Source organism: Bidens hawaiensis, unplaced genomic scaffold (genome assembly GCF_021521415.1).
Source record: "Bidens hawaiensis isolate Kalapana, Puna unplaced genomic scaffold, B.hawaiensis_p1.1 tig00001336_1, whole genome shotgun sequence".
NCBI classification, from domain to species: Eukaryota; Viridiplantae; Streptophyta; class Magnoliopsida; order Asterales; family Asteraceae; genus Bidens; species Bidens hawaiensis.
In genome coordinates this window covers 3,644,813-3,657,564 of record NW_027491075.1, presented here as the reverse complement: position 1 = coordinate 3,657,564, position 12,752 = coordinate 3,644,813, and positions in this window count along the sequence as shown.

Below are 12,752 nucleotides of genomic sequence, written 5' to 3'. Positions count from 1 at the left end.
CAAGAGTGAAATTTATGGGCTTAATGGGCTTGAATCCCATGATGGGCCGGTGAGGCCCAACAAGCCCAAAATTTCGGCCCAACCAATTTCACCAAATCTTGCATCTTCTAATTTTTACAAAAATGTATCCTAATACATATTTTTCTAAAAAAAAGGAAATGCAACTAATCTATTTATTACATACCAACTTATGAATAAATAAATTACATAAGCCTAAGATTATGAATTATTACAACCATATTGAATAATAAACATAATCAACATACACAAAACAACAATCAACACATCCAAGGTCTAGGTTTCGGTTATGACACATCCAAACATACCAAATGTTCTAAGCATGCAACCTAAGCAACCATTGCCCAAAATTACAAAACCATAAGGTGGCCCCCCCCCCCAAAGAGGCTACGGCCACCCCCCCCAAAAAATACAATTTTTTAAATTTCAACATCCAAATGTTAAATGGTTTCCTAAGATCTTTTCATGCATGTCAAGATCTTACAAAACCATGAGGGGTCAAATCCACCAAAAAAAAATTTCGGACTTCCCTTTTCACCCATGAAAAATCCGAAATGTATGAACACAAAAGAAGCATAAGTCCTTGTAACTGGCTCTTGATGCCATTGTTGGGTTTTATACAAGATTATCAAAGTTCAAGTTAACCATATTTAACTAGAAAACGCAACGGAAGCTTAGATTTTAAAACTTGTTATGAACATACCATTATGTTAAAACTAAAAACCCGAAGCCAAGGATCAAAATTACAAGAACAAGATGCTCACAAAATGTAAATTATACCTTCTTCTACCTTTAGAAGAACAAGTGGGTTGTTGAAGGGATGGTGGATGAATGACAAGCCTCCAAAGAAGAAGACCTCAAGAGTGTGATACCCCAAGCTATTTGTGACAACCCCAAGTTGTTTTGCTAGGATTTATGAACACTTAACAAGCTCACAAAGACCCCTTTTTTCTGCTGCTGCTGCCGTGGGTTTTTGAGAGAGAAAGAGAGAGTGTTCTTGCTTGTTTTACACTTGAAATTCAAAAAGGACAAGACACAAATGCATGTGAGTTGAATGGAGGATCAAAAGGAGAGCCCTTGTTAATATGCAAAGAGCATCTAAATTTTGATTGGGTAAAACCACCACCCCCACATGGGTGGCCGGTTTTGTTTGTTTTTCTTTCTTTTTTTTTTTTTTTTTTTGTATTTTGTTTTAACTATTTAAAACATCTCCATTCATTTTATAAAACTCATTTTTATAAAATGTACATACATTTATATATAATTATTTAACCAATTAAATAATTAATTTATATAAACAAATTATCCAGATAATTTATTTAAATCCTCAAGTGTGTTTGTTTAGAAAACCAATTTTCTAAACACGTAGTGTTCGGTATTCGTTTAAATGATCAAATCATTAAAAGAATACATTTGGTGTCGTCTAGCTTGTTATTGGGTATGACCCGACTTGGATCAAACACAGTTAGCCACATTAGTATAAGTATGTGTCTCGGGCATACGTAATTCCAACAAGATTATGGTTTGAATTTTCTGAACACTCCTATTTTTATTGATAATACTGCTGTATACTTTACTGTCAAGAATCTAGTCCAACATTCAAAAACTAAGCATATTGAAATCAGACATCACTTCATTAGAGATTGTAATGAAAAATGTTTTATTGAAATGCAGAGAGTTGACACAAGTGACAACTTGGCTGACCTATTCACCAAGCCACTTGACAGAACCATATTCAACTTTCTTTTGAAAGCTCTGGGTATGATCAACTCAGATGAGGTCTGATTGAGGATGTGTGCTTAGTGTGTGTCTCTATGTGCTAATTGACTATTCTTGCTTGAGGTCACATACTTTGAATGTTGAATGAAAATGTTATGAATATGTTACTTGTTTGTTGTTAACTGTTTTATGCCTAACTGATTATCTGTGCTATTTATGTGTCATTGATGCTAATGATTAATTATCAGTTAACTGTTTTGATATTATGATAAGTAGTTTGGATTGATTAAACAGATTAAATGCTTATCTGATGTCATGAGTAATCACTTGATTATGATTGCTTGAATATGTACGGTATCTGATCATCTTGATTTTATTAGGATAGTTGAGACTATGAGTGTTAAGAATGTCTACTTGTTTTGATGACGTTAAGAATGATTAAGATTAGAATATGTTACAACTGTTTGTGTCAAAATATGTATTTATGTCAAATTTAATGGTTTCAAATGAATTTTTGCATAATCACAAAATTTTGATCAAAACATGAGCAAGTTGTTAATGGTGTAGAGACATGTTAATACTATTCAATTCAAGCTTTAAAGAACCTTAAAAGAAGGATTTTTCAATGAAAAGTCTCAGGTAGTTATCTTTGCTGAAAATTATGTCATTTGCCCAGTTGGAAGGACATACACTTGTGTATGTTTGGTCCTGCAATCTGCAAAGATCAAATGGATAGCCATTAACCAGAAAACTGAAAGCTTTTGGGGCAATTATAACTTGTTTTCTATTCCTTCACTTAAAACTATGTCAATAGCTCTGACTTTGAAAGGACATATATTCACAAAGTATGTTTGGTCCTGTTGACTACTTGTGGTCAAACAGAATAACCATTTACCTGCCAATTAAGAGACATTGGGGTGATTGAATATTAAAAAAAATATATTGGGAAATGATAGTACATTGACTACTTAGCCAATCATATTGATTTATTAGGCTAAAAGGACTCTTAGTACAGTCATTGACAAGTATGGTTGCTTTCTCATGATATGTAAAATCTAAGGTGATATAAACATAAAGAAAATGCTAAGATTTATGTGGAGTAACATTGTTGTCTATGCATGTTCCTAGATAAATCGTTTCAAATGATAGGCACAAAAGTGATTATCTAGTCATGCACAAGCCTGTTGGTCTTTGGTTACCCAAAATGAAACATCTTTTAAAAGAATGACAAAGAACAGCTGTGAACTACTTTAATTTCAAATGTTTATTCAACCAAAAGTTGATACATGTTCACAAATCTTTATTAAGAAAATACAAACATGAGGGTTAATTCCAGAACTACAAGGGTGGAGGCAATAATATAAGTCCTTTAAACATCCTGAATGAAAGGCCTGTAAGTCCGATTTGCATGGCATGTAAGTCCAACGTTCAACCTTATATATGTTTGTAGATTTGGAAAGAAATATCTTATATATTTTCAAAAATACGTTCTGTCATTATAAGTTTTAACCAAAACCAGGGGGTCAAAGTCAAATTGGGGTGATCTGGAGAAAGCCAAATAAGCCTTGAGGATAGATAAGGAGCATCAGAAAACAATATGTGTTATCCATTAAATTTTATGCAACTTAATTGAGAATTAATCATATCACCAAAGAAATGAAGATCATGTTAAGTCTAGACCTACTATTGACATGTCTTTGTAGTCATAATAATGCTGAGAATGAAGTATTGAGAAAGCTACTTAGTCAATATGATCCCATTCCTGAGATCTTTTCAGTTTACAAAAGAAATTGTTTTGAAGAGAAACAGAACTGAAATTTGATCTCTAAATGCACCATTTGCTCTTAAACTATGATCTGAAATGATACATAACTTAGAAATGTCTTTGACAAGTGGTTTATGTCAAACATTGTTGCATTTTTCCTTTAATAGGTTGAATATGTAAGTTCGGGTAAGGTTTGATGTTATCTAACCTTTCCGGGCACAAAATAGTTGAATATTCTTGAATATGTATTTTCGGGTAAGGCTTTATGCTTTATAACCTTTCCGGGAACACTTAGGTACTTTTATCTATTTTTGTCTTTTTCGGGTATAATTTGATGATTTGAATTTTCTCGGGTAGACTAAGTTGTTTAATTTAGTTCACAGGAATACCTGATGTTTGGATATGATTGTCCTAACAAGCTTTGAAATCTTAGCCTGTAGCACACTTAGGTGTTTTATGTTTAATCTATTTCCAGGCATTCTATGTATTTTTTGTAATTATGATTTCTTTGAAATTACAAGTGTTTTCGGGCAGACTTTGTCTTCCGGGCACACTTTATATTCCGCGTACACTATTGTTCCCTCAATATACTTGGTAATTTTAAAAATTGACTTTCCGGGTACACTCTCTGCTTGATATCTATTCGGGCACACTTTATACTCCAGGAAACGTTATCCAGGTATACTTTGTATGGAAGGTTGTTCGGGCACACTATATGTAACGCCCTGAAATTCGATTGGTAAACTAGGATCGTGAAATCATCGGAAACTATAGACTTTGGGATTCTGGACGATAAGTTCGGAACCCATATCATTGGAAAAATCTGCTTTTATCATTTAAAATGTTTATTTTATAAAACGACATTTACGCCTGAAAAATATTAATTTTTATGCTTTCGAAAAATTAAATATTCTTATTTAAAAAGATTTCAAATAATTATTCGGAAAATGGTTTTATAAAAGTTTTGCTGAAAAAGTTTTAGTTTGTTTAAAAACTTATGAACTCGACTAGTCTTGACCCGTCGGTAGCCTAAACCCGAACCCGAGTCACCCGAGTATTTAAGCGGAAAATCAAGTATTCTTACACCATCTCTTTCATTTCCACCAACACTTCCCACCCAAACACTCTCATTCTAGAGAGAGAAACTAGAGAGAGAAAGTCTTCAAACTTCAAATCCGAGTCCACAAATCTGTTTGTTGTTGTTCTTGGTAAGATCTTCTTGAAAATCATCCATTTTCATAACCATTTTCGGCCTCAAATCGAGCAAAAACACCCATTTTCGTTTCTTGAGTTTTCGGGTCAAAAACCGTCTTGTTTTGGTGTCAAAATGCAGGCTTTTGTGTTTAAAATCACTGGGAATCGATAGTCCCTTCAATCCCGAGCATTTCCATGTCAAAAACTTCGATTTTGGGTCAAAAATCTGGAAAATCTGAAAAACCCGTAGTTTTCTCCGTCGCCCAGCTTGAAGGAGTCGAATCAGACTCATTCGATCGAATCAGTCGATCGAATCAGCCCATTCGATCGAACCAGTCGATCGAACCAGTCCGGTCGACCGAATAGGAAAGCAACCGAATGGTCTCCAACTCATTCGACCGAATGAGTTTCGTATTCGATCGAACGAGTGTCTATTCGATCGAACAAGTTCCATGTTCGACCGAACGAGTTTTCCCAACTGGTTCGACCAAATGTGTTTCTAGTTCGATCGAGTGTGCCTCAGATTCGATCGAATGTGTGTCTATTCGATCGAATGTGTGTCTATTCGATCGAATGTGTGTCTATTCGATCGAACAAGTTCCTATTCGATCGAACGTGTTCCTATTCGATCGAATCAAGCCAGAACCAAGCTGTTTTCGTCTTTAAAACCCAGTTTTTGCTCGAGGTCACGTAAGCTCGTTTTCTTAGACTTATAACACGTTGTTAACCTTATATATATGTCCAACTCTAGGCTAAGGAGATCTATTGTAGCACCATCCTAACCCAAGATCAAGGTGAGTTCATAGCCCCTATTTAAGCTTTTCAAAACTATGGGGTGGAAACATGGTAACTTTACACGTTTGGATAAAATCATTTATGCAAACATTCTTTAAACTATAAACATTTGGATTAAACATGGTAACTTTACACGTTTGGATAAAATCATTTATGCAAACATTCTTTAAACTATAAACATTTGGATTTCTACACACGTGCGGAAATCCACGAGCTTCTTGGTAATCTATAAACTTTGGAAATCTATGAACATGGGGAAAACCCATTAACTCATGGAGATCTAAGAACATTGGAAATCAATGAGTATGGGAAATTCTGTGAACATTGACATCATGGGAACGGGAATCAAATTCATATCATCATAGTCATTGTGTCAGCATGGAAATCTAGAGATCAAAACATCATGAGTTGAATTGGACGCGAGAGTCTATTCTACTCTCGGTAGAACTCACGACCATGAGTGGCATTCTATTCTCGGTGGCACTCGTAACTCATGGGATTTCATACTAGTCTCGGTGAAATCCATAACTCTTGAGGACCTATACTATTCTCGGTAGGGACCAAGGGAACCCAGGATTCTTTGGGGTGTCTATCCTACTCTCGGTAGAACCTAGCTGAGTCCTGGATGGCAAGAACGAGGTAGTCTTGGTTTAAGTCTTGCGTGAGTTCAATCAAGTCTTGTGTGATCATTGGGTTTCATCATCATTCATCATCATCATCATTTGTTCACCATCATCTTGGATACTAGTAAACAATGGGATTTTGGTGTTGGTTTATCTAGTAAACTTAGCATGCTCAAATCTATATGTCCTTGTTTATGCTTAACTGTTATGTGCTACATGTACCGTTGGGAGACCGCAATCTTTGAGTAATCTTATCACATACGACTCTAATGGGAGATTGATAAGCCCGTTGAGAGCCCAGGAGAACATTTCATGTTTGACTTACTACAAAAACCTCTGTGGGAAAACCAAGAGATCTTTTCTTACAAACCATTTTAAAAACTGGGAATTATACCCAAACATAGTAGTATAAGTTGTAGGAGTGGTGGGTTAGCCGCAGGTACACCCTATATATAAACCCCTACAACCTATACTAGTATGTTTGTGTATAAAACTCTTTTCTTTAAACCTATGAATTCACTCATCTACTTTATGTAGTTGACAGTTTGTTACATGTTTTCAGGAAATAATGCAGCAAGAAATCCCTAGCAAGTTTAGAGGCCTTAGAAAGATGAAGGCTAGACTAGGAGTTGTTGGAAACTTGATATTTTGTATTAAAACAATTTGTTTCATGTTACCTGGTTGATGTAATATTTGACATTTTGGTTATGTTTATGCATTTAGACTTTTATACTATTGTGCTCAACAATCACGACTTAGTCGCCGCACCTCGATTTTTCCGCCATCACGATCGGGGTGTGACAGATTGGTATCAGAGCCAGGTTATAGGGAATTAGGAAACCGACCTAGACTATAACCTAGGATCCTTGACTCTAGATAGCTCATGCATCACAATCACATGTCTACACTTATATACGTGCTACGTGCTTATGTGTTGCATATTAACTGTTAATCTCTTGAGTCATGTCATTATGTGTTCTTGGTATAATCTATGTCCTCTATTCATAATCTTTGGCGTGTCATTGATTCTATTTAACGCTCGTTTTTCGTTTTGCGAAGAATGCCTCCCAGACGTGCACCCGCTTCCATGGACTCCGCTGAATTAGCCAACCTTATAGCCCAGCAGATCGCGGCTGTGTTACCAGGCATGGTAACAACCATCAGCCAAGGGCTGAGGCAAGAAGGAACCTCTGGGGCCAACCAAATTCCAGCTCAGAACGCAAATGAACCAGCTAATAAGCCATACAAGGATTTCATGGTTACCAAACCCACCAGCTTCAGCGGCACAGAAGGCGCCGTTGGTCTCCTCCAGTGGATCGAAAAGATGGAGGCAGCCTTTGTTATTAGCTCGTGCCCTGAGACACTGAAAGTCACGCACGCGGCAAGCATGTTGTCTAAACGCGCGCTGACCTGGTGGAACAACGAGATAAGAACCCGTGGGCGTGAGGCTGCCTTGGCCATGACCTGGTCGGAATTTGTAGCATTGGCTACCCGCGAGTTCGTACCTCGCAGTGAGGTGCAGAAACTTGAAGCTGAGTTTTGGGTACACAAAATGAAGGGCGCCGATCACCAAGGGTACACGGAGCGTTTTCACGAGCTCTCCCTTCTCGTACCACACTTGGTCACCCCTCCCTCCCGGGCTATTGAGCTTTACATCAATGGCCTACCTGACACTGTCCGTGGAATAGTTATCGGGGCTGACCCATCAACCCTACAAGCGGCCATTGAATTAGCTGCCCGACTGACCCAGGACCAGGTTAAGACTGGGGTCCTAGCCAAAGGTACGGGCAAGGCCGCTGAAGGCTCATCCAAAAAGATCAACCGCATCAAAAAGCGTAAGGCTAGCAGTTACGCGATGGTTACTCCCGCAACCCCAATCAGCTCTGTCGCTCCTGCTCCCACCCCTTCAGGAAGGCCAAAGAGGGAGTACACTGGGGTTCACCCCAAGTGCGGCACTTGCCAATTTCATCATCCTGCCGGAACCCCGTGCTGGAAATGCACGAACTGTGGACGTTTGGGGCACCTAGCGGAACGCTGCAGATTTCAAGGTAATCAACTGGCGATACAGAGCAGCAGTTCCCAACCCAGCAACTCTCGAAGCTGTTTCGAGTGTGGAGCCATGGACCATTTCAGGAGCAGGTGTCCTCGTCTTGCAAATCTTCCTCCGGCCCGAGGCCGAGCCTTTACTATTGGCGCTGCTGAAGCTCGCCAAAATCCTGACGTCATTACTGGTACGTTCATCCTTAACAATCTCTGGGTTTCTATTCTATTTGACACGGGTGCAGATAGGAGTTTTATTTCTAGCGAGTTGGTCCCATTGCTTAATCTAGGAACCTCTGTCTTAGACCCCGCTTTCTCTGTCGAAATGGCAAACGGAGAGTCTACCCAAGTGAACAAAATCGTTCGCAATTGCACGCTTACGTTTGATCGGACGTCTCTTAACATTGACCTCATCCCTATGCATTTAGGAAGTTTCGATGTAATTGTTGGGATGGATTGGTTGTCCATCAACCACGCGGAAGTGGTGTGTGCTGAGAAGCTCATTCGCGTTCCTTGTTCTTCTGGCGAGTCCATAATTATTCAAGGAGAAAGATCAGGCAGATGTCTGAAATTAATCTCCTGCTTTAAAGCTCGGCGATGCCTTCGAAAGAAGTGTCTCGCCTTCCTAGCTCATGTCTCCATCAAGAAATCTTTGGGGAAGAAGCTCTCTGATGTCCCCGTCGTGCGTGAATTTCCAGACGTTTTTCCTAAAGACTTACCCGGACTTCCTCCTAGCCGACAAGTCAAATTCCACATCGAGTTAGTTCCCGGTGCAACCCCCGTGGCAAAATCTCCGTATCGTTTGGCTCCGTCTGAAATGCAGGAATTATCGAGCCAGCTGCAGGAACTACTGGACAAGGGTTTTATTCGCCCTAGTTCGTCTCCATGGGGAGCTCCAGTCCTCTTCGTCAAGAAGAAGGACGGATCTTTCCGGATGTGCATAGACTATCGTGAGCTTAACAAACTCACAGTCAAGAATCGGTATCCATTACCGAGGATTGACGATCTTTTCGACCAGCTGCAAGGAGCCACCTACTTTTCCAAGATCGACCTACGCTCAGGTTATCACCAAGTGCGTGTCATGGAGGACGACATCGCGAAAACCGCTTTCAGAACTCGATATGGACACTACGAGTTCCTAGTCATGCCTTTTGGTTTGACGAATGCCCCTGCAGTGTTCATGGATCTCATGAATCGCATTTGTCGTCCATACCTGGACCAGTTTGTTATCGTCTTCATTGACGATATTCTCGTTTATTCCCGCTCTAAAGCCGACCATGAGCTTCATCTCAGGCTTACCTTGGATCTGCTGAGGAAAGAGCAACTCTACGCCAAATTCTCCAAATGCGAATTCTGGCTAAGGGAAGTTCAATTCTTAGGTCACATCATTAACAAGGAAGGCATTCATGTCGACCCTGCCAAGATTGAAGCCATAAAAAATTGGGGAGCGCCTACAACGCCAACCGAAATTCGTTCATTTCTTGGTTTGGCTGGGTACTACCGTCGATTCATCTCGAACTTTTCAAAGATCGCGTTGCCCCTCACAATGTTAACTCAAAAAGGGGAACCATTCATTTGGAACCAAGAGCAAGAAGAGGCTTTCCAAACATTGAAACATAAACTCTGCCATGCACCAATCCTGTCGCTTCCTGAGGGTAACGATGATTTTGTTGTTTATTGCGACGCCTCGAGCCAAGGTCTAGGCTGCGTCTTAATGCAACGCGGTAAGGTCGTCGCTTACGCCTCGCGTCAACTCAAGAGTCATGAGAGGAATTATGTCACTCACGACTTGGAATTGGGTGCTGTGGTCTTTGCCTTAAAAATATGGAGACACTACCTATACGGTACGAAATGTGTCATCTTCACCGACCACAAGAGCCTACAACACATCCTCAACCAAAGGGAGCTAAATATGCGACAACGTCGATGGGTTGAACTCCTAAGTGACTATGACTGCGAAATCCGCTACCACCCTGGAAAGGCTAACGTAGTGGCTGACGCGTTAAGTCGCAAGGAAAGGACCCAGTTGCATGCGATCCGTATTCAGTCCAATCTTCCCTCCTTGGTTCTTGAAGCTCAAAAGCAAGCGATTGCTGGTGGTGATCTCAAAAATATGCTATCTTGCGGTGCCGAACGGAAGTTTGAAACCAAGTCTGATGGTATACTTTACTACTTAAATCGCATGTGGATTCCAAACTCTGAACCACTTCGAGAACTTATCCTGAACGAAGCGCACAAATCCAGATACTCTATTCACCCGGGCAGTGATAAAATGTATCAGAATCTCAAGTCTCATTTCTGGTGGCCGGGTATGAAGAAAGACATAGCTTTATACGTCGGTAAGTGTCTAACATGCTCGCGGATCAAGACTGAACATCAGAGACCATCTGGCCTGTTACAAAAACCGATCATACCGCAGTGGAAGTGGGACGAAGTCGCTATGGACTTCATTACCAAACTCCCGCGGACACCCAGCGGTTATGACACGATTTGGGTTATCGTGGATTACTTGACCAAGTCTGCCCACTTTCTCCCTGTCCGCGAGGACTACACTACGGAGAAGCTGGCGCGGATTTACATTCGTGAGATCGTAACCCGTCATGGTGTGCCTAAGGGCATCACGTCTGACCGTGACCCCTCTTTTGCGTCAAGGTTCTGGAAGTCATTTCAGAAAGCCTTTGGGACAAGTGTGAAACTTAGCTCTGCCTATCATCCTGAAACGGACGGACAGAGCGAAAGGACCATACAAACCCTGGAGGATATGCTCAGAGCCTGTATCCTTGAATTCGGTAGTAGCTGGGAGACTCACCTTCCTCTTGCAGAGTTCTCATACAATAACAGCTATCATGCTACCATCAAATGCGCGCCATTCGAAGCACTCTATGGCAGGAAATGTCGTTCTCCACTGTGTTGGTCCGAGACCGGAGATTCTCAAATCCTCGGCCCGGAACTGATACAGGAAACCACTGACAGTATCGCCATCATTCAGCAAAGACTTAAGGACGCCCGCTGTCGACACAAGTATTACGCTGACAAACGCCGCAAACCTCTGGAGTTCCAAATAGGCGATCACGTAATGCTCAAAGTTTCCCCCTGGAAGGGCATTGTTCGCTTCGGGAAAAAGGGAAAGTTTGCTCCAAGGTACGTAGGACCTTTCAAGATCATCGAAAAGGTCGGACCTGTAGCCTATCGCTTGGAATTGCCTCCAGAACTCAGCCGTGTTCACAACGTTTTTCATGTGTCGCAACTCAAAAAGTGCCTCGTTGACGAGACCGCTCAAATCCCGATCGACACGGTTCACATCGACGACAAACTATACTTTGTTGAGGAACCTGTCGAGATCCTAGATCGAGAAGTCAAAAAGACTAAGCGAAGCCGGATACCTATAGTCAAGGTACGTTGGAACAACCATCGTGGACCCGAGTTCACATGGGAACGAGAGGATAAGATGAAGGAGGAATACCCTCATCTGTTCGCATAGTCATCATCTTTGTAATTCTAGAAATCTTGGAGTCTATGTAATCGTAATCATGTAATCAGGGACCAATATCAATCAATGAAGTATCATGTTGTTCCTATTTGCTTATAAATATTCTCTTATTTGCATAACACCAAGTTTGGCTACCCATGACTCGTGCTGGAAAACACAAGTTGTGCATACTTAATCATGTAAACATTGGGGTAAACTATGTATCATTGAGCCAAAATTTGTCATCATTCTAGCATTCATGAAGCATGGTTGTGTGTGTGTGTGTGGTGTCGTGTCGATTTTTCTAGCCGCACACAATGGAGTTTATACATTGATACAAGGTGAACTCGTAATTATAGTCCGGAATATAATAACATCAAGTTCACAGGTGTATACGTGTATAAACAATATGCTATTGTGTAACTATGAGTCGTGAACTCAAGCTTCGTGTAGGGAATTAATCAATGAATGTTGAAGGAGTGGTGGGTTAGCCGCTGGTACACCCTATATATAAACCCCTTCGGCACAAGTTGATTATGTCTGAAGCGAGACTTGGAATTAGGGACTCATAGTTAGCGTGGCAGCTGTGAGGCGTTAAATTCAAGAGTTATTGAGGGAATTATTCATTGGAGATTGAAGGAGTGGTGGGTTAGCCGCTGGTACACCCTATATATAAACCCCTTCAATCCGAAATGAATATGTCTGATGTAAAGCTTGAAGGTGATGCCTTGTAGTGGAAAATAGTGTGTCGTCCTGTGTGTCATTGAACTAATAGGAGTCGAAAGAAACACCCAAGTGGAGTTGAGGGAGTGGTGGGTTAGCCGCTGGTACACCCTATATATAAACCCCTTCAACTTGATTTGGGTGGTATCCAAGACGAATATTAGGGGTAGTGGCGCATAGTGGTCATCATGGGATCATTTAATCTAAAACATCATTGCATCAACTATACTAAATTCTAAATTTCGGGACGAAATTCCTCTAAATTGGGGAGGATGTAACGCCCTGAAATTCGATTGGTAAACTAGGATCGTGAAATCATCGGAAACTATAGACTTTGGGATTCTGGACGATAAGTTCGGAACCCATATCATTGGAAAAATCTGCTTTTATCATTTAAAATGTTTAT